At 35.7% G+C, this 24,322-nt stretch overlaps 1 long non-coding RNA gene across 2 annotated transcripts in view; it reads right to left on the bottom strand.

Moving 5' to 3' along the window:
• Positions 1-24,322, bottom strand: part of LOC123636436 — a 259,288-nt gene that overhangs the window by 94,259 nt on the left and 140,707 nt on the right. The window contains exon 3 of one of the 2 annotated variants that reach the window (XR_006734534.1): positions 14,521-14,606. The exons of the other annotated variant lie outside the window; for it this stretch is intronic. This is a non-coding gene — a long non-coding RNA (uncharacterized LOC123636436). Of the gene's footprint in view, positions 1-14,520; positions 14,607-24,322 lie in introns of those variants that run through there. 2 annotated transcript variants of the gene reach the window in all.

A 24,322-nucleotide genomic window follows, 5' to 3' on the forward strand; every position in this document is an offset into this window, starting at 1 on the left:
AGAATGTTATGTATAGTCAACAGGCAATGCCATGAAAAATAAGAAAAACATGCTTCCGGTTACTTAATCCTTTTTGTACAAAAACGCAGTGAGATAAAATATCTATTCAATTATATGAGTCAGCTCATATATTAACATATACACTTTTTATTTCCACCAAAAATGTGAGTCAGTACAGCAGAGTAAGATAAAATGAGATCAGGGAGATATAGATTAAAATCGTGGGTCTGCCACTCTCTTTGTAACACTGAGTGAGTTACATAAACTTTCCTGAATGTCAACTATCTTAATTGAAAATGGTTATAATACTGCATATTTTTTAAAGTTCTTAGGAGAATTAAACAAGAAAGCAAATAAACAACATCGAACATGACACGTGGCAACTGCTACTTTCACTGCCAAATAAGTCACTGCCCAGTGCTAAGGGACAGCCTCACCTGGATGCTCAACCACATCTTCAAACTCACCATGGCCATAAATGAGCCTGTCATCTTCCTTCCAACCCACTTGTCCTTGAGAATAATACCTCATGACCAATATTCATGAATCACCAGTGGTTGCTCCTTCTCCCTTACATTACATTCAATCACTTGCTGAATCATCTGGGGTCCACTTCAGAATGACTTTCATAGTTTTCTCTCCCTCCCTGATTTCGTGGCCACTGTCTTAGTACAGGTATCCATAATCTCTCTTCAGGATTATTGTAATTTTTACTGGTCTTCCTGTCTTTAGTCTCTACCCTTTCAAATCTACCCTCCCAATTCTCCTAATCTTTTAAACTATAAATATGATCATATACTTGCCCTCCTTGAAATAATTCAATGACTCCTCTCTGTCTGTAGCATGATTTTCCACTGTGATGCATGGAATATACACAATCTTTATTGGCCTTGTTTGATTGTCATTTTTCTGCCACTTCTCAACAGGCACTCTTTAAGCAGCCACTAGTTGTTCGTTCCTGAATGTGTCACACTTGCTGAAGCCTCTGGGCCTTTGTACATGCTATTTCTTTTAAAATGCTTTTCCTTTTTTGATATTGAATTCTTGAACCTAAATCACTCCTTGAACACAACTGAAAAGATTCCACCAGGGTCAATTGCATAACCGCTTATAATCATAAGCTACTTGTAAATAAGTCTATTATAGCGGTATATAGTGATCTATTTAAATGTCTACTGTCTACCTAAATAAAGAGCTTGAGTTTTTTGTCTTTGACTCTTCAGTGTCTAGTGCAACACCTGGTACCTCCCCAGCCTCACTGTCTGTGCTGAATGAACATGAGTGAATGAGCAAGTGGAAATGGGAACATTCATTTATTGGAACTGACATGTGTCACAGGCATTATTGTAAAAGAAGGGCTGGTGGTTGTAAAGTGAAAATGCTATGGACACTTGAACCTGAAGAGTTGAAAGAATTATAGCTACCATACCAGAAAAGAAATGTCAAAATGAGTTTGCAGTGTTTATCTTAAATGTGCCCAGCCTGTTTTCGTTCTAGGAGATTTTGCTACTGTGTTTATCAAAATACGAATGTCTAACAAAGAATACACAGAGCTGCCATTGGTTACCTTGAGGTGACCTTCTAGAAAGCAATTTGTTAGTGTAGAGAAACACAACAATGACTCAAAGGCTAGAGTGATCATCACTCATATATTCAACAAATATTTATCTGAGAGCCTAACATATACCAGGCACTGATTTTCCATAAAATTATTGTTTTTAATGAGACCAGTGACAGTTGATATACTGCCATAGCAAAAATGACCCCAAAAGTAATGTATTCTGGAGAGTATTAAAGTGTGTAGTTTCTGTATAAATTAATTTTCCCACTGCCCTGAACATAAATCATCTTCCTAGGAAAGATTACACTGTGGCTAGACCTTCCTCTAATTCAGCCTAATACATAAAGAAAACATGGCATGTCAAGGTGAGATGGTGTGTTGAGGGTCTCCAAGATCACCCCCCTCACTGATGCATTAGTAAATTCTGCCCTCCTTTTAGGAAAAAAAACTATATTTAATACCGATGGTCCTTTACATGACTAACTGGCTCCTAGACAACAGAATTATTTGAGTTCTCTTAAGGTAAAAAGTTCTTAACAACTGTAGTAAGGCTAAGCAGACTCCAGCTTGAAGGCTAAACCTAGCCCAAAGCTTGTTTTTGTAAATAAAGTTTTATTGCAACACAGTGCATGTCCATTGATTTACATATTGTTGATGCCTGCTCTCTTCCTTAATGGCAGAGTTCAGTAGTTATGAGGAGACTACATGGTTTGCAACACTAGATACATTTACTATCTGGTACTTTACAAAAATTTGCCGATTCTTCTACTACAGGAACCAAGCTATAAATGGAGCTTTATTTCTAGAAACCCATTTCATAACATAAAAGTACTAAAATAGATCACATCAATAGGCTAAAGGAAAATTTTAATGTGTATATATATTATAAACTTACTCAACATGTCAAGATTCAACACAATACAAAAACTACAACATTAGTAGTGTACTCCCTTTTGGGTAGTGCATTTCTTATGAGCAGAAAGAGCCTAGGCAGAAGAGCAGAAGAGATACTAAATATGAACAATGCCTTCTTTCTGAAACTGTGTTGTAAGCAAAGCTTTTTCTCATTGCTTCAAAAATTTCCAGCTGCATTAAAAACTAATGTCTAATCAAAAAATATTATTTCACAACTTAATATCCATTAATTACCTCACAAAGTTTTGAAGTGCTAAATTCCAAAGAGATCATTTCCTCATTGCCTTCTTTAACTGTCCCTTGGTTGAAGCATGGCAGTTGACTGTCACAGACTGATTCCGTGATGACAGCAATATTGCAGTCATTTTGTGGACATTATTATGGTGATGGCTGTTATTTTTAGGGTCTTTTTAGGAATTATAATTGTCCTAAAAACTCAGAGGAATGATTTCAACCACAGGACCAAAAAGGGGCCCACTGAGATTGCATTTACTGTGTGGCATGGCTTTGACTTTTCAAGGATCCCTATCTATGACCTAAATTATTCTTGCTAGAGCCAGACTTTCATCTCTTCCTTATATATTCTATTAATTTTTTATTGTAATAGTGGTACATCAGAAATGCCATATCATGAAATAGACTCTATAGCAAATTCTATTTTTCCTAAAGGATAATTCAGACATTGCTCTAACACATTTTTTTCATCGCCCACACATTTTTAGTCTGCCCTATATTTGGGTCTCAGGAGAGTAAGATCTCTACGTGGATTCTGCCCACACAATGCTACACTGCTGCCCTGGCTTCTCAGTGACAGATCTGGGTTGGCATTTCTCTGTACTGGCTGTACAACCTTATGATATTGTTTGCATGAGGAGCAAACAAGAGTTTCATTTTACACATTCAGCACCTCTGATCTTGAACAGGAACTGAGGTGCTGAGACCTGTTCTAAGAGATTTTCAGGGAGTCTCCAAATCTGTTACTGAGCATTTCGTCTTCAGAAGGAGTCCTATCTGCCTTTCTGGGAATACTTCACAGTGTCCAAGAGAGGAACAGCCCAGATGTAGGAGAAATTCCCTTGCAAATGGTGGTAAAGAAAAGTCAGGATACAGCCCCAAGGAATCCAACATAAAGTTTAATTTTTAAAAAATTAAATATAGGAATGAATTCCTTTCTTCATAAACTAAGTAATAATAGAAATTATGTTGATAATAATAACATCAGGTAGAATCTATTAAATCCTTACTCTGTGCCATTGATTATATCAAATGATATTGATCAGGGGAGGCAAGCTATGGTCCATGGGCTGGCCAATCCTTTTTGTGAATAAAGTTTTATTGGAACATAGCCAGTCATTCATTTATGCATTGTTTATGGCTGCTTTCCTTCTACAATGGCAGAGATGTAATGGTTGCAATAGAGAACATATGACCCATAAATCCTAAAATACTTATTATCTGGCCCCTTACAGAAAAAAATTTGCTGACTCTTGATGTAGATTATCTCAATTAATTCTTGTAAGAATTCTGTGATGTAGGTACCATTATTAATCTCATATGAGGAAATTAAAATTCAAAAGGTTAGGTAATTTTCCCATGGTCACAAAGTAGGATGCAGACCCTAGAATTTGGGAAGTGTCTATGCCACAATCTTATATAGCCTCACAGGGTTTTACAGTGACCTTAGGGAAATAATGTCACCTCCCTGATCCTCAGTTTCTTCATGTACAAAGGAGGCCTTTGCACTAAGTGACAGCCATGGTATTTCCCATCTATAACTTTGTGCATGTCTAGCTGCGTGGCCAATTCACACAGCAAAGATGAAGTCACAGTTTGCTCTTGAAAGCATGATATCCATTAATGCCAAAAAAGATTTTCCAAATGCCACTCAGGAAAGGAATTTCAGAGAAATAACTAGAAGAGCAAAATGAAATCATCACCGGTTCACCAAGAAATAATGCCAGAGAACTATTCTCTATCATTAAATCACATGAATATCTTGTTCCCCACAGTACCATGAGTGAAATTATTATTAATAGTCCCAGGATAAGAGTTACAATAAACACCTGTAAAATATACAAATTAGCCTTGAGTTTCATGAGATGTGTTATTATAGAACCTTCTGATGACCTCCCCAGCTGTCTGATACCCCTTTGCTATGAGCAGGTTTTCTTTCCTAAGTACTCCCTTCCCTTCACTTTGATTCGTAGGTGTTGAGGTAGCACCACACATGCTGCTCTGTGGCGCATTTGTTCAGAAACCCATTTCTTGCTCATCAATATCACAGAGGTGTTCTCCCCTGCAGACTGTATTTCCTAGGCCCAGCATAACTGTTGCTGGCTGGGTTCATCCCATAGAAGGACAGAGTGAAACGTCTCTTGTATTCACTGCTCTCTCCTCCCTTCCTACCGCTTGTCTTAGGCAGCATCTCTGGAAGTGATTGTTTCTCTTCCATGGCTCCAGCTTAGCTCCCACTGGAAGACTGATCATGATTCCAGCTTCTTTTACCTGACATCAACCCTTGGACTCTGATAACCCTTCTCCTATTGTCACTAATCTCTGGGTTATCTCACTGCTCTGTTTTCCTTTCTTGGTGATCATATCACCTGTGTAACTAGGTCACTGTCTTAAATCCCCTTTGTTTTATTTTTAAAAATTTTTTATGACAAAAACTTGAGAATCAACCCTTTTGTTTTAAAGAGTCTTATGTTTTCTTAGATTTCCCCAAGAAATTCACAACATTTAGTCAGATTCAAACCATCCAGGCTTTTGTCACAAACATCAGCCTCAACAGACAAATGTACATGTTTTTCCTGTCCATCCTCAGCCCACCCTGAAGATTCTTTAGAATAAGCCCTATTGCTCCTAGTAGCTGAAACAGTTCTGACCATTCACACATTCATCTAAACCTTTGAATTTAAGGAAAAGTTTTCCAGTGAAGACTCATTCATTGTCATAACTGAGAATATGCAAAAGAAAAGCATGGCACACAATACTCATTGTTCAGGAATTTTTAAGTCTCTCTGGGCAGATATGATATATTCATATAAAATTATTAAGTGACAAAATGAGGTATGTGATTAAGCACCTAAATGGAAAGAAGAGACAGCAATGGCTATTACTGCAATCTGGAAGGAGAGAAATCACTGTGAGTGGGAATAGTTGGGAAAGGTTTCAGGTCATGAACCAAGACAAAGGTGAATGCTTTGGATGGAGAAAGGGCATTCTCATCACGGAATAGCGTACACAAGAACACAGCATGGTCCAAGTCCTAGCTAATAATTACTCATTTATATGGGAATACGGTATAGTGATTAGACAATTAATGATGAGCAAGAAAGTGCCTTCTGACCTTACAGAAACAGTAGTGTGTGAGGAAAGCAACACTGACTTTGAAGTCAGATCAACCTGTGTTTGGATCCTGTCTCTGCCTGCCCTGTTGGCATAACTGTGCATCCTTTTCTTAACCTGTCTGCAGTTCAGTTCCCTCAAATGCAAAATGATGATGAGAATCCCTTACAAGGTTGATAGGAACAGGAAAGCAAGTAGTGTCCATAAATTATACAACAAGGTATCTGACCATGGGCACTCAATTAACAATGGTAGGGGTTGGTATCATTGTTTGTGTTTGAGTTTCAGTCAGTAAGTCAATCAGCTAGTCTCCAATGGAGTACTAACTGACAACCTATGACTCTCCCAGAATTCTTGTGGGGATTAAATAGGAGGATGTATGGAAAAGCATTCTCTAAAACTGCCTGGCACAGAGAAGGTGTTCCACTTGGTAATTACCATTAATGTTGCCATATATATGTGCTCTCAGGGGTGTTATAATAAACATATATAATCTCTGCTCTCAAGGAGTATGAGTATGTCATTTTATGTGAGAACGTAGCATGTAAAAAAAAGAAAATATAGTGTAACTCTGTGTTTGTATATGTGTCGGGGTGCGTGTGTGTGTGTCTGTGTGTGTGTGTGTGTGTGTGTGTGTGTGTGTGATGCTGCCAGGAAAGTCCTGTGCTGAGACAGTGTCCTCAGAGCAGGCTGGATTAGACAAGGTATCCACTAGGAACTGAAGAGAAAGTCCAAATTAGAGTTGGGAAAGAAATTCTTAAGGACCAGTGCTGATTCAGGTCTATCATGTGAACAAGAACTTAGGTCAGGCATGACTCACTATGTGAAAGGCAGGCTTGTTGAAATGGTGTTTGCCAAATGTCTGGGTTTGGGTTTGTCTATAGATAAAAGTGGACGGTGCAAGGGATTTGGGTGGAAGCAGTGGATTGAAAGTTTTAGGTCTATGTGGGACAATTATTAAGGCATATAAAACCAGCCATTATTTTTGGAGTGCTACTTACAAGTTTACAGTGACAGAGAGACTTCAGGGAGAAATGGCCTTCTGTGAAATCTGTGGCTCTGAATGTTCTGTGGTCAAACCTCCTTCTCAGGGGGCAAGGACAAGGGGAAAAGAAATTAGTTACAAATGGACTAAATGGACATGCCTCTAAATAGGAGGGCCTACCACAAGGTCTTTAAGGCTAACATTTAGGTGGAGGCGTAATGATCATCTTTGTTGTGTTAACCCACTTTCAGGGCCAAATGAATTGCAGCTCCATCATTGTTAATCCTGCCAAGGGAGGAAATTATTTACAATTATATCTTGCCCCTTTGTCATTTAACCATATCTAAATGTTCCTTGAGGTTGTAACTACTTTTATTTCTTTTATTAGGTCAATTACTGTGACTCCAGTGCTGCAGCTAAGGGCAAAATGACACTATTTCATCAAAGGCATAAATTTTTAGGAATTAATGATAATTGAGCCAATCCCCACCCATGAAGAGAACTTGTGGTACACGAAACATTAAAACGTTTTATAATTCTGTTACATGGAAATATTGATTTAGGTGATGTTTTGAAAATAATATGGTATAATGTGAGTGCACAGGAAGCCTATATGAAGGTGTATTTTTTTAGTCATTATAGTCATTTTGGGTTATCATTTATAACCGGAGCAAATTATGAGTTTTTTCAGGGTGGTATGAAAGAAAGAACACTCATTAAAAAGTCACATTAATAGGCTGTAGCTCTGTCTTATCTGAAATATTGAACCTTGTTTTTTTCTTTTAATTTTCATCTATGAAAAGATAGGATTTGAATAAACTGTTGATATCAGCTCTTGAAGTCCCCAGTAATGCTCTGATTCTAAGAATATCTCCGCTGGATAGATCTTATCTAAGTGCTATTCTACTACCTGAAAAGTATTTCAAATGGAAATCTAAACATTTTAACATTATTTTACTATTCTACTCTATAATCACTATTTATTATTTCATTTATTCATTCAATATGTTGGTCGCTTAAAAATGCTTTCCGAATGCTAATTATGTTGATAACATTGAACTTACTGTTGTAAGATTGGAATTTTATTAGAAAAAAATCTTAGAATTAAAGACTTACATTGTTGTCTAGGAATAGGAAGTGGGACAAAAAAAAAATAAAGACTTACATTGTATTTACAAACTGTATTATTATCATCATCTTAAAGAGGTAGATGTGAACTGTATCAACCATTTATTAGAAATGGGAAAGCCACAAATGATAATTTTCCTTGTAATGCAGAGCCAAGAAACAGGGATCATAACCTTGGCTTTGCAGCCAAATATTTCTTATCCTTTCTCCAGAAAAAAACCCCATTAAACATTTGTCTCCCCTATAAACTGTGAACTGCTTTGAGATTGTGGTTTTATCTTTGAATGTTCATCACACATGGAGCTCATTAAAACTGAGCGATCACATAACTGAGTAACAGAGTGAGTGAAATAGAGAAAGATAGAAAGATGTTTACCCAGTACCTTGCAGGAGAAAAACACTCCACTCTCCAAATTCTTGGGGGGAAAATACATGTATCAAGCCACAAGCTCTCAATAAACAACTTTCTCATTAATTGAGTATAAGGGAGGAAAAGTACTGTGCTATATTATCAACTAGTAGCACATATTTAAAATGAAAAATGTTAAAAGATAGGAAACATTTGCTGGGCAAGTATTATTTATAGTAGCTGTCATGCTTTGCCTTGGTGAGCACAGTCCATGTAACATAGGAATTATAAAATAGAAAATTCAGTGCTACTGGTATTCAAATATGGGATTACTTTGGACCTAGGCACTATTATATTTCATACTGGTACCATTTTAATTAAAACGATATGGACAGCTAAAAAGGCCAGATGAGGTTCTCATGAGGGCATATGTGGAGACTACCAGCTAAAGCAGGAGTTTTAACTGCAATTATGACAAGTTGATTCAGTGCTAGCTATGAGGGAGGGAGGGAAAGATAAAGGAATGGCTTAAGAGTCACATCATGGACTTTTGGGTGACAGACTCTTTTTTCTGGCCAATTTTTGATGTTACAAAGGGAGAGCAAGCAGCTTTACTATCTACCTACTTGTAGCCAGTATTAAAGGGGACAGCTTGAAATGGACTAGTGGAGAATCAATGAATAGTGAACTTTGAAAAAGCTAGCGTTTTCTACCTACTCTCCCATCCAAGTACTAACCAGGCCCGACCCTGCTTAGCTTCTGAGATCAGATGAGATCGGGTGCATTCAGGGTGGTATGGCCACAGACTCTACCTACTCTCTATACTCCCCACTCCCACAATTCTCTCAACCTACTAAAGTGACAACTATCTTCCCTATGACATATGTAACATTTAGAAGCTGCAGTCATCTGAAATGTTATTTAAAATTTCAAGCCTGTCAGGCTTTGTTTGAAATATCACAATTTCCACCGACATGAAACTTTACTATGTTCCTGCTACTTGGCTTTCTACTTGATTTCAATCCATTCTATGATTGAGGCAAAATGGCACCAGGCAATACCCAGTGTGACCCAACAGAATATTCTCTGAAAGAAAGTTCAGTAAAACAGAAAGCAGCTCTTCCAGTTTTGTTCCCTGGGGTTCACAGACAGATTGAGCCCAAATCTCTCCCACCATCACCACCGCATGGCTTTCCAAGCTTTAAATCCTTGTCAGGATAGTTATCCTTTTGTAACTCATTTTTTCCATTAAGGCCGCCCTTGATCATCATTTGAAACCATTATTCACCTGGATACAGATGACAGCTAGCCAGAGAAACACGCATGATTTACACTAACCATTACACTCCTCTCCCCCAACTAGGACAGCCCATAAAGACAAATATGCTAGTGTCACAGTATTTTAGAAAATATTTTCTTATGTCAAATATATGATTTCAAGGTATCTTGACAATCTATTTTCTAGGAAACAAATATGCTAAGAATCAAAGATGATTAAAGGTGTGAGAGACTGTGTTTATGTGTGGGAAAGAATTACATCATACTTTATATGACATATATAATAATACGTTGATATTAGGAAGATTAATTTTCTGTAGTCATAATAACAAGTTTTCTTAGGACAAACATTTCAAATGAGACAGGACTCTAAACCCCAGGGAAAAGCTCTAAGGAATCCACATTCTACTAACTGATGATAGTCTTTTATGTTTCTTATCCCTTTTGAATTGATTCTTCAGTGAGACCTAATGTAAATTTTTAAAAATGCATTTAAAAATGAAAACATACCAGCAGCTTTGACTTTGTGTAACTTCATTTTATAATTTCTTAGGAAACAACGTGGTGTCATGGTTCACATTGTGAAATGTCTCTGCCTCCAGTGCCTCACCATTCTGTGTAGCTCACAGCTGCTGGAACAAACTAACATATTACTTGAATCCTGACACTTCCCTGCTCTTCATGGCCTAACCTCACATTATTGCTTGGCTTTTCATCCTGTGGACCTCCACAGCCGAGGCTATTGAGCACCCACGTATAGGTTTAGCTCCAGACTTTAAAACTAAACTAAATGCATGCATATTTTCATAAAAACTCACGTGAAAAAGGTTTAAAATATCTGTTCAACAGGACTAGATTATTAATTGTGTTTGGAGAGTGAGGGTGACTCAACAGTTGTTCCTACATGCCTTAGTCTATTATAATCCAGACCACATTACTGCCCTGCCCTGCTTCAAACCTTTGAATCACTCTCCATGGCAGTGTAAGTCTAACATAGCCTCCTTCCAAGGATTGTAAAATGTACTACATGATCTGCCCTCCTGCTTTTGCTCTTCAACCTCAGCTCCACATGTGCACACGAACAGTTCACCAGACAAACTTGCCAAACTCCGTTCAGTCTCTGTGCCTTCACAGTGCGTGACCTCTGCCTGTGCTTTCTTCATGCTTGATTCTCAGTTTCAATACCACTACATAAACTTCTCTTGCCTTGATCACTGTAGCGAAAAAGATATCTTCCTTGGCCCTACTACTCTCTAGTAAAGTTCTGTTTTCTCTCTTTAAATCACTTATAATTTTAATTTTTGAGTGTATGTTTCATGAAATCATTTTTTTATCTATTAACCACTATATCTGCAGAAACCAACACTTGCCTGAGATTATGTTGATGAATAAATGAATGAATGCATGAATTCCAATATACTCATGCTTTTTCTTCTAAACTTCTAAACATGACTTGATCTGGATATGAAGTTACATTCCTGCCCTCTACAGTTAATCATGTCATCAACTTATAAAATTAAGTCATGCTTAGTCTAGCATTTAAGTTCCTCTGCTGTCATATTCCTATACACTCATTTCTGCCCTGTTTTTTACTATTTCCTTATAGAAGCTCTGGAGTTCTTCTAGGCTGGTCTACTCCTTTATCATCAAACAGGTTTGGTGGTTTCTGCCCACCAAGCTATCTCACAGAGATACCCTCTATCCAGAGTGCACTTCTACACTGACATGCCCATTGACCTGCAGCTCAAGTATCCTCTAGGAAATTTCCAGACTTATAAATGTTCACTGGTCATACACTTTCTCTTGATTGTTATGAATTATGTACTGCTAAGTTCTTTTAGGAATTTTTTTTATCTACTGCTTTGGATCACTTTAAATTTTTTTTTTTAATTTTGCCTTATAATGCTATTAAAATGGTCATATCTGCATCGTTTCTCCACAGGTACACCATCACAACTTCAGAATAATTTTTCCTGTTTTTCTCTGTTTCCCCTAAAATGTCTTGTATACTGTAGGAGTTCAAAAATATTCAGTGTTTCTGTAATTGATTTATTCACATGGAAACATTCTGGCAGCACTAATTGGGAAATATGTTAAGTATGAACAGAGAAATTTAGAACTCACACTTATCATATATGGTCATATTTTATATTTGGAAATATTTTGGTTGACTCAAAACTCTAAAGTAATAGAGAAATTAGTTTTGCTTAGTACTAAATATACTTACACATATATTTTTTGTTTTGTTTTAGAATATAGAAAATATTATAAACTACTAGTTACTATCATAATTAATGAACTGTGAATGGACACAAGAGGTGGCTAAGTAAACAGTTCTCTATTGAGGCTAGTTTAATGTCTAAGAGATTCCTGAGTGCCGTCCCTCCTTTGCTCAATAAGCACTCTTATATACTTTGTTGCCTGGTGATTAGTCTACTGACCATTCCCTGCTAAATTAATTGAATCAACAGTACAGCTATAAACTAGAGAGAAATTTGGGGACTTTGAATCAGAGAGCAATAGTAAATTTATTGTGTCTAAAAGCAGTCTGGGCCAATCTCTCACTCTTTCAATTATTTGAATAGAAGCTTTATAGGTAATAAAAAAAATCTAATAGATGAGGTAATATTTTCATATTCTTTTCTTTAAGCAAAACATTGATAGTAAATGAATCTCAAAGCCTAAACTTGCAGAATTGTTGATAGAATCCTATATTAACCAGATGCTCTAAATTCCAGGACGATTGATGAATAAAGCAATTATTATAGAACAATTCCCATTGGATTCATAAGGAAAAATAAAAATGAGGTTTGGAAGCCTGAGTATAATAAAATGTACTTTTGGTTCAAGATGGTAGACATAATCATATGTACTGTCCTCTATTTTCATGTCAAGTCCTCTGAAGTGATAGAGGACTCATTAAAATATGTATACTTCCATACATCATAATGCTGACAAAGAGAAGCCCACCAGAAACTTTGAGGAACCTCTAAAAGGTACAAAGCCGATGGGATGAACATAAAGAACGTGACTATATTTTAAAACTTACAAAGAAATGATACTTAAAGTATTCCATGCTCAGAAGTGGTGAATACTAGAAATAGACAAGAGACCAAGATCATATAACAATATAATTTGATGAAAAAAGTAGAAATTTCAGATGAAAATGTCAGCCTCTTCAGATCTCCCTTCTTTCTCTTGGGCAAAGCAGTAACCATGGGACTAATTATTCTCAAGTGGAAAACACGGACTATGTGAGAACGACAGTCCTCTGGAACAGTCATAACCTACAGTAGCTATGCACCTATCATATCTCACCCACTCACAAATCTCACTCTCTCTCAGATCAGGTTACAGAACAAGCTAGGAAAGAGTCACAAGCAAGTTGCTTGTGTATAGAAGATCATTTAATAGGAAATATTCACTAAAGATGAGCACATGGTCAAAATCAGGACAAATCAATAAATGCTAACACCATGGCATAGAGAACTCACCTCAAATATCACTGATAATAAGAAAAATTAATATGCTCATAGAGTTGAGAGAATATCACATGTAAAATAACACACATAAGCCATTATTAATATTTTTAAAATGAGAATTTTGCATGGAAAAAAATGGAAAATTTAAAATAAAGATATCAGTAGATTGGCTGGATAGTAAACTGGGCAAAACAAATAAGCAATTTCAAGAGCTCGAAGAGCCCATGAAACACAAGGCACAAAGAGATGGAAGGTCTCAAATAAATATTTTGAGCAATTGAGGATACACTTGGAATTTCTACTATCTGTTTAATAGGAATTTTAGGAGAACATAATGAGAAAAATTTCCTAGAACTGAAAGAAGGCAGGAGTCCTTTTATATTAAAGCATTGCATGTTCCAAGTAAATAAAAACAACACATCCAAACAATGTACTAATAGTAATGTTTCAGAACATCAAGACGAAAGGAGACATAATTTACAATTTTTCCAGAATTAAATATAACCAGATTACCTACAAGGAAGAGAATCAGATCAATGTCTGACTTTGCAGCAGCCGTACATGATTCAAGAAGCCAATAAAGTAGTATTGTCCAAGAGCTGAGAGAAAATTATGTTTCTTCTTTCCTTTCCTCCCTCCCCCTCTTTCCCCTTTCTTCCCTCTTTATAGTTCTTTGTTTTGTTTTGATTTTTAAACACTTGACATCTCATTAGTTAACTTTTGTAGGAGTAGAACTAAAAATTTTCTAGGAAAGACAAATTGATTAATATAAGATGAAAAGTTCAGAAAATAAAACAAAAGGATAAATAAATGACAAGGAGAAAATGAAACAAACAAAAACATTAAATAGAGAAGAAGACTAGTGGGACTTGTTAGTTCTGATCTCAACTTGTAGTTTGATGAAGGTAACTTAAGGGTGACTTTTAGAATCATTTAAATATTTATGCATTTTGATTATCAACAACCATTAATAGAAGAACTAGTAACAAGAATAACTTGAAAAAAGTATTAAACATTTATGCTGGAACTTCACTTCTAATAACAATGTTGTAAAAGGGACCATATTTATCTTGCATCTTGAAACAACAAAAAAACAGGGCAAAATGTATGAAACAATCGTTTTTAAAGCACTGAACATTGGAACAGAAGTGCCTGAGATTTAAAAAAGAAAAAAAAATTGAGGACAGTCCAATAGTTTTACTACTGAATGACTTTAGAGTGTTTTCAAGACACAGCAGAGATAAAGTGACTCCAGGAGAAAACTTGCAAACTCCCCAATAGAGAAAAAGAAGCTGAAAATCCAGGGAGACCAAGGTGGATAGAGTTCATTCTTTAAAGAATGTAAAGACAAAAAGAAGAAGAAAAATATGTGACAGAGTCTGTATATGACCTGCAAAGTATAAAATATTTACTACCTAATCATTTACAGGAAAGGTTCACCAACCTCTGACACTGCGAGAAAACACCAGAGACTTTCAGAGCTGCCTCCCCTTGAATACTCTTCAGAGTACAGTAGTCTCCCCTTATCCTCAGTTTCAGTTGCCCGCTGTCAACCATGGTCTGAAAATAGGTAAGTACAGTATAAGACATTTTGAAAGAGACACAGAGAGACAGAGAGAGAGAGAACATTCACATAACTTTTATTACGGTCTATTGTTATAATTATCTTATTATTATTTTTGTTAATCCTTTACTGTGCCTAATTTACAAATTAAACTTTACAAAACATACATATGTGTAGAAAAAAACAAAGTATATATAAAGTTTGGTACTATCTGTGGTTTTGGGCATCCACTGGTAGTCTTGGAATATATCCACTGTGAATAACGGGGGACTACCATATTTACAAGGGCATGCATGTGAGACATCTACCTGAGGCTAGGGGAAAGACTACTTAAAAGCATTAAAGGAATAAGTACTGGGAGCTTATGCAATGCCAGGAATAGTGCTGGCTCTCTGAAGCCAGGCTGAAAAGTGTGTATACTGCAAAACTTAATAATTTTGTACACTGCAAAACTGAGGTTCTTATATGAGGGAGAAATAAAGACTTTCTCAAACAAACAAACACGGAAGCAATTTGTCAAGAAAAGGCCTCCCCTGCAGGAAGTACTCAGAACTGCATTACGCACAACAGATACCCAACAGCGTAAAATCACCCAAAAGCTAAAGGTCAGAGCCCAGATACCATGATGGTTTAACAGGTAAAAACAGCAATAAAGTTCTACTCAACAGGATGAACAGAAGTCCACCCCACTTATAAATTCTTTCAAAAAATGTGAATGGCTTGAATGCCTCACACAAAAGACATAGGCTGGCTAAATTGATTAAAAAAAAATAATAAGCCAAGTATCTGGTATCTCCAGGAAACACATCTAACCCACAAGGACTCATTCAGACTCAAGGTGAAGGGATGAAAAACAATATTCCATGCAAATGGAAGCCAAAAGAAAACTGACATAGCCATTGTAATATCAGATAACATAGCCTTCAAATCAACAACAGTAAAGGAGGTAAAAATTATCATTATATAATGATGAAGCAAACAGTTCAACACGAAGACATAACAATCCTAAATATTTATGTATCTAACAGAGGTGCTCCCAGATTCATAAAGCAACCCAACTTGATCTAAACAAAATCATAAACAACAGCATCTTAATAGTCAGGGACTTCAACATCCCACTGACAAGAATGGGACAAATCCTCCGAGCAAAAAATAAACAAAGAAACAATGGACTTAAATAGAACTCTAGAAAAAATGGGCCCAACAGACATTTACAGAACATTCTACCCAAACACTGCTGAATACACATTATTCTCATCAGCTCATGAAACATTCTCTAAGACTGCTCACATCCTATGCCACAAAATAGATCTTAATAAATTTTAAAAAATAGAAATTATACCACATATCTTCTCAGAACACAATGAAATAAAATTAGAAATCAATTCCAATGGAAACATTCAACCCTACACAAAGTCATGGAAATAAAACAACCTAATGCTGAATGATTATTGGGGCAAGGAAGAAATTAAGATGGAAATCAAAAGATTCCTCAAACTAAATGACAAAGGTGACACAAGTTATGAAAATCTGTGGGATTCAGCAAAAGCATCCCTAAGAGAAAAATTCATAGCCTTAAATGCCACATCCAAAAGACAGAAACATCAGAAATTAATCATCTCAGAAATTGGAAAAGGAAGAGCAAACCAACACCAAACCTAATGAAGAAAAGGAATAAGTAAGATCAGAGTAGAACTACATGAAATTGATAACAAAAAAATCATACAAGAGGTTAATGATACAAAAAATTGGTTATTTGAAAAGATAAACAAAATTGACAGGACTTAGACTAAGTAGAAACAGAAAGGACCTAATAATCTCAATCAGAAATGAAAAGGTAAATATTACTACTGATACCACAAAAATACATAATATTATCTCTGAATAATATAAAAATCTCTATACACATAAACTTCAAAATGTTGAGGAAATGGACAAATTCTGGGAAACACACAACCTTCCTAGGTTCAATCAGGAAGAAATAGAACTCCTGAACAGATCACTATCAATGAATGAAATTGAAGCAGCAATAAAAAACCTCCCCCAAGAAAAAAAGTCCCAGACCAGATGGTTTCACACCCAAATTTTACCAGAACTACAAAGAAGAACTGGTACCTATACTGCAGGAATTATTTAATAACATCAAGAAGGAAGGAACCCTCTCCAACTTGTTCTATGAAGCCAATATCACCTTGATACCAAAGCCAGGAAATCATACAACCAAAAAAGAAAACTATAGACCAATATCTCTTATGAATATAGATGAAAAAATTCTCAAAACCCAGCAAACCAAATTCAGCTGCACATCAAAAAAATAATATACCATGACCAAGTGGGCTTCATCCCAGAGATGCAAGGATGGTTCAACATGCTAAAATCTAAAAATGGGATTCACCACAGAAACAGAAGCAAACACAAAGGCCATATGATCCTCTCAATAGACTTAGAAAAAGCATTTGACAAAATTCAGCACACCTTTATGGTAAGAACTCTTAAGAAAATAGGCATAGAAGGAACATACCTCAAAATTATAAAAGCCACGTACAACAAACACACAGCCAGCATCAACTAAGTGAGGAAAAACTGAAAGCATTCCTGCTTAGAACTAGAACCAGACAAGGTTGCCCACTGTCACCATTCCTATTCAACATCGTGCTAGAAGTCCTAGCCAGAGCAATCAGGCAAGGGAAGGAAATCAAGGGTATCCAAATGGGGAAAGAAAAGGTCAAACTATCACTCTTTGCTGATGATACAATCTTATATTTAGAAATCCCAAAGATTCTGTCAAGAAACTCCTGGACTTGATAACAAATTCAGCAAAGTCTCAGGTTACAAAATCAATGTGCACAAATCACTAGCATTCCTTTACACCAACAAAAGTCAAGGTGAGAATCAAATCAAAGACTCAATACCTTTCACAACAGCAAAAAAGAAAATAAAATACCTAGGAATATTTTAACCAAGAAAGTGAAAGACCACTGTAGGAGGACTAAGAAACACTAAGAAAGGAAATCGCAGAGGATATAAACAAATGGGAAAACATATCATGCTCATGGATTGGCAGAATCAACATTGTTAAAATGTCCATACTACCCAAAGTGATCTACAGATTCAATGCAATCCCCATTAAAATACCAACGTTATTTTTTGCAGATCTAGAAAAAATAATTCTATGCTTTGTTTGGATCCAGAAAAGAACCTGAATAGACAAAGCAACCTTAAGCAAAAAGGACATTCAGGAGGCATCACTTTACCAGACTTCAAGCTATACTACAAGGCTCTAGTATCTAAAACAACATGGCACTGGCATAAGAACAGAGATATAGGCCAATAGATCAGAACAGAGAACCCAGATATAAAACCATCCTCATATAGCCATTTGATCTTTGACAAAGTGAACAAAAATATACACTGGGGTAAAGAATCCCTATTCGATAAATGGTCCCGGGAAAATTGGATAGTCACAGGTAGAAGATTGAAACAGGATCCGTACCTCTCACTACTCACAAAAGTCAACACACAGTGGATAACAGACTTAAACCTAAGGCATAAAATTATAAGAATTCTAGAAGAAAATGTTCCAAAAACCCTTATAGACATTGGCCTAGGGAAAGAATGTATGAAGAAGACCCCAAAGGCAAACACAGCAATAGCACAAATAAATAAATGGGACCTGATTAAATTAAACGGCCTTTGCACAGCTAAGGAAACAATCAATAAAGCAAATAGACAACCTACAGAATGGGAGAAAATATTTGCATGCTATATATCACATAAAGGGCTAATAACCAGAATTTGCAAAGAACTCGAGCAAAACAGCAAGGAAAAAAATCAAACAAGCCCATTAAAAAGTGGGCAAAAGAAACTAACAGAACTTTTTCCAAAGAAGGTAGACTAATGGCCAATAAACATACGAAAAAATTCTCAATACTGGTAATCATCAGAGAAATGAAAATCGAAATCACAGTAAGATATCACCTAACTCCAGTGTGAATGGCTTTTATCAAAAAGTCCCCAAACAACAATTGTTGGCATGGATATGTAGAGATAGGAACACTCATACACTGCTGGTGGGACTGCAAACTAGGGCAACCTCTATGGAAAGTAGTATGGAGATACCACAAAGAACTAAAAGTTGACCTACCATTTGATTCAGTAATTCCATTATTGGGATTATTATTTACCCAAAGGAAAAAAAGTCATTTTATCCAGACACTTGCACTTGAATGTCTACTGCAGCACAATTCACAGTCACCCAAATGTGGATTCAAACCAAGTACCCATCGATACGTGAGCGGATTAATAAAATGTGGCATATATATACAATGGACTACTACTCAGTCATTAAAAATATGGTGAACTAATACATTTTATAACAACCTGGATGGAACTGGAGACTATTCTTCTAAGTGAAATATCACAAGAATCAAAAATCAAACACCATATGTACTATTAAATTGGAATTAATTAATCAACACTCTCATGCACATGTGGTAATAAAATATGTATCCAGACAGTACAATTTTTAAGATTAAGGTTTATTCTTTGCAAAGGGTGAGTGTGTGTCTGTGCACAGATATGCTGTGTGTATATCTGTGTGTGTGGAAGCTTGTACACATGCAGTCACAAGTCAAGTCTGTTTTTCAGACATGCATTACTTGATAAACACTCGTTGCAAGCTAAATAGCATATCTACACTTGAGTGGTGAATCTCAATAGACCTGAACTATCGAAGCCTCCTTGAAATAGGCCACAGATGCTTCTCCTCTATTTTCCATGGATTTTTGCTAGACCAAATACTCATTTTGGAACATGACCTGCCAGGTATTGTGTTCAGGTTTTGGATTTGAAGTGGTAGATGGCACCAAGCCCTATAGATAAGGTATTAGGAGGTAGTGAATATTAACTCTGAGAGAAATAAATTTCTGTGTTTATAAGCTATCTAGTTTATGATATTTTGTTGTAGCAGCCCAAGCAGACTAAGACATAGGCAGGGGATCACTCCCTTCTGCTTATATATTAAACGTTCAGGGACAATTTTACCACATTTACATGGTAGCCCCTAGCTTTGTTTGCGAAAAGGCACAGCTGTATGATAATTGTGAGACAGCCTTTCCTTATATTATGGTAAATCCTGCATTCCTGAAATTTATGTCAATTAGTCCTTGCCTACTGGAACAACAGAGACTATTCCTCTTCCTCTATGAAAATCTTCCTAATTTTTGAAGATAGCTGTAAATTCCCATAATTCATTATTTCTGTAAGGTACACAGCTCCATTCCTTCTAGTAACCATTCCTAAAATAGCATAGCTCCCTAATCTCCCATCATCCTGTTACACTCTGCTGGTTGCTTACTGATTTATCACTGAATAGAGACAAACAAACTTAGGATAATTGCATATTTTTCTCTATCCATTTTAAGAAGCTTTCACTCACACTAATTTACTCTATAAAAAGTAAAATTTCCAATTAAATTCAGCTAACATGCCTTATACATCTACATACTCCACAGTGGGCATTATATAGGATACAGATATTTTCAAATCTTTGTGGTTGTTTGCAAATCAAGTTTAGAGAATAAGAAGCATTTCATTTTATAGTCATTACCTCTCCAGGATCCTTCCCTTTTATATCTCTATCATTTCTATAGGTTATATCATTTTACTAAAGAGAAAATCAACAATAGAGAATATGCAATAAGAAAGCAATGAATTTGGTTTGAATATTAATAGATCAAGCAACACTAAGGGTTTTATAAAAGTATGGCAGGAGCCTTCCAAATTTTCCCTGGAGGTTAGTAAGAATATTGAACATTTTCCCTGATTTTAATTTGGGCAATATTCCCATTAGATATTCTAACTAATTAGGGCATTTGTTAAAAGTCCATAATGTTAATTCAATGAAAAGTTCTAATAAAAGTATATTAGATTTCTCATGTTAATATTGCACACTTTTTAGAAGTGTTAAATAGTTATTAAAAGTTATAACTATCACAATCCAATTCTGTTTCAAACAGCAAAATTACTTTTATTCATAATTATTCAATGAACAGTTATACATGTACAGATCATTTAGAGCTATTTAGCATGCTGCGCACTTAGCTGTTGTGACAGAAGAATTAGTGCAAATTTTCTCAAGAGGAAATGAAAATGTGATTTGATTTTTAGCTCAATCACTAAGAGGATGGTTCTTTATCTCCTGTAGTACCATGGCATAATATGCACAAGTCTATGGTTGTATTTTATATAACACCAAAATATTAGGATATTTCCAAATATGCACATTGTGGGCATTGTCAAGAGAAATTATACATGACACTCTATTTAACTTTTCATGTGACTTTTAATAGCAAAATGAGTAATGACATGCCCATCTCCCTACTCTACAGCCTTCTTGTGTCTCAGGTCTAATTAGCTCTAATCTCACAACTCACCAATTTATGTTTATTTATAAAGTATATACATTTACCATTCTATTAACATTCTGTTATTAAAAAAAGGAATAGAACATATAAAGAATAAGATAAAAATATTTTTAAATATGTATTTTATTTTTATATGTTAATGGTACTAGGGTTTTTGTCCTCACAGTTGTTGAGAACATTGTTATTGCGCAGTGTGATTGCCTATGTCATGCCTGATAAGATTAGCATCTCCTTCATTTCTCACTTGGTTTGAAAGGGCCTACATGAGGAATAGAAGTGCCAACCCTGCCATTTTCCTTCTGTTTACTTGTGTGTGCCTTGTTCTTTAATGTTCAATAAAGGCCTCTTTGCAGAAACTATTTTGGGAGAGTTAGTTTAATTAAAACCTGATAGTATAATCCATAAGTATATTTTGCAGGATGATGTGAAGCCGCAATGAATTCTAATGCACAGAAAGTAAACAAGGGCATGAAGGCAGGTCTGAATTGGGGTCCATGAATCTATATTTTTAAATAAGATCCCCAGGTGTTTCTTGGTTTTCAGACCACATTCTGAGATACTATTGAGACTCTGGGATCAATCAAGATGTTAGACTCACTTAAAAATCTCAAGGTGAGTTCTGGGGTATCTAAGCACCAAAGAAAATTTTCTTATAGTCCTCTACTGATTTCACTCACCAATGATGATAAATGGACATTTTTTCCTTTCCACATGAAGACAAACGACAACCTAATATTTTAGTCTAATAAGCAACTTTCCTTAAGGTTTCTTCCTTTATTCTGTCCTTCCGGATGGCAACGATAGTCTGGCTAATGACTGCATATTACTTGTTACTACTTGCTGTATTCTGTGACACCATTTGCCACCATGTGACACCATTCTGTATCCCATTTGCCAAACTGCTATGATGCTAACACACTGCCTGAATCCCACCTATTGAGGAAGAAAAAAGACCTAATGGGATTGGGTGTCTAATGTGCATGAGGCATGGTTTTAGACAATTTACGTTGATTACCTTAAGTAACTCCTATGATAATGCTGAGGTAAACTCCCTAAGAGGTAGGTATTCTTACCCCATTCTACACAGGAATAAACATGGGTTCAGACAGCTTAAATAACTTGATTGAGATTACTCAGGCAGTAAGTACAGAGCTAGAGTTTCTGATGTAAGAGTTTTTGCTCTTTCCAAGAAAAAATCCTGCCTTCTCTTTCGTCTTTCCCCACCTGAGCAGTCCTAATACCCACTTAAGCTATGTGCTCCCTTTCAGGCCTTTCAACAATAGGAACAAGCTCTTTTCTAGTACATTTCTGAAATAAAAAGATAAAAAGGCTGGTAACAGAAAAGTCTTATATCTATGAACACAGATTTTTCTTCTGGTTATTTATAAGACATACCACATTTACTTCCACTTCAGCCATTCTTCAAATTTAGAAGAGTAATATAGTAAATACATACGTCTTGAAAAGAAAATGAAATCCAATGTCTTAAGTGTCATTATTTCCAAATGGTAACAATAAGAAGAGTAAAGAAAAAACTCACAGATTTTAAGTCTGAATTCAAGTCCACCCCTCATTAAACATAAATAATCCTGGACAGGCTGTTTTATTCCTTAGACCTCAAAAACATGATCTGTAAAATGCAGATTATAATATACATACTGTAGAATTACTATGGGTTAAATTATAGCATACATAAAGTATTCAAGATAACCACCTATGAAGTGCTGACTTGATATTATTATTGTCATTACTCTAAAAAACATGGAAATCTATTGATCATTTTAGTCAATGTTTAACTACTCTTCAAATAATGAGCTAGTTGCACTTTTTGCTAATTTCTTTTTTTATAGGAAGTAAACATTTACTACTATAAATAAAATATATCAAAGCAGTTGATAATATGAAAATTAAGTACTTTATTGAAGTCTAAATTAGAAAAAAGGAATTATAACCATCTCCTTTCTTAAAAACAATCCTCCCCCATATTTTTATGCCAAGGGTTTCAAATTTATTAGAACCAAAATACAGGCTCCTGGACAACTCCAGAAACAGAATCCTTTCTCTTTGCCTACTAATTCACTGCATGCAGAAAACCCATTTCAGTAACCAAAGGAACATGGGACAGTCAGCAGAAACACTGATTGTAAGAATGCTCAGAAAAAAATCAATGCCATGAGAGAAGATTAATAATGAATGTTAAGTCCCAGCACAGACATAAAGACCACAATCTACAGAGAATTCTCAGAATTCAGTAATGAGGAACAGGCCAGATAACCTACAAAGGAAAAGCTACCAGACTAACTGCAGACTTCTCAACTGAAACCTTACAAGCCAGAAGGAACATCCTCAATTTTCTAAAACAGAATAATGGCCAACCTAGAATTCTTTACCCAGCAAGACTAAGCTTCACCTGTGAGGGAGAAATAAAGACTTTCCCAGACAAGCAATCACTGATAGAATTTGTGAAGACCAGACATACCCTGCAGAAAGTACTCATACCCGCATTATACATTGAACAGTGCAATAAACACCCACCAAAGTAAAGTCACTCAAAAGTTAAAGTCTAGAACCTGGAATCCACAATGGTCAAGAAGTAAAACAAAACAGTAAGAATTTATCCAACAAAATGAACAGCAAACTACCCCAAATATCAATGCTCTCAATAAATGTGAATATCTTGAATTGTCCACTGAAGGGACATAGACTGGCTGAGTGAATAAATAATCACAAGCCAAGTATCTGCTATCTCCAGGAAATGCCTCTTACCCACAAAGACGCTTTCAGACTCAAGGTCAATGGTTGGAAAACAAACTTCCAGGCAAATGGAAACCCAAAGAAAACAGGAGTAGCTATTCTTATACTAGATAACATAAACTTTAAAATGGCAAAAATACAGAAAGACAAAAAGGTCACTATATAATGGTGAAAGGAAAAATCCATATGGAGATTTTGCGCTTTTTCTCAACTGGCTAGTCCTGGTTATTTCTATACTAAAATATTGTAATGAGAAACAACAGTAAATACCATTAGATCATTTTTTGCTTTGAGGTTAGAAAGTCTATGATTTCCCTACTGAGAATTAGTTCTACATATTCAATTGTGGGAATTTACACTGAAGTCAAGAGGTTCACTAAAATCCGTCATTAATAAAGAAATTTGATTGTTCAGCCATTGCAGCAATTTATTCTCTTAAATAATAGCAAATCCCTAATACACTTTGTTGGTTTATCTGTCCCTGTGGTTATAGAGTTGCAATCATTATTTTAGAAATTAAATTCTCATTCTCC

Source organism: Lemur catta, chromosome 4, assembly GCF_020740605.2.
Source record: "Lemur catta isolate mLemCat1 chromosome 4, mLemCat1.pri, whole genome shotgun sequence".
Lineage (NCBI taxonomy): Eukaryota > Metazoa > Chordata > Mammalia > Primates > Lemuridae > Lemur > Lemur catta.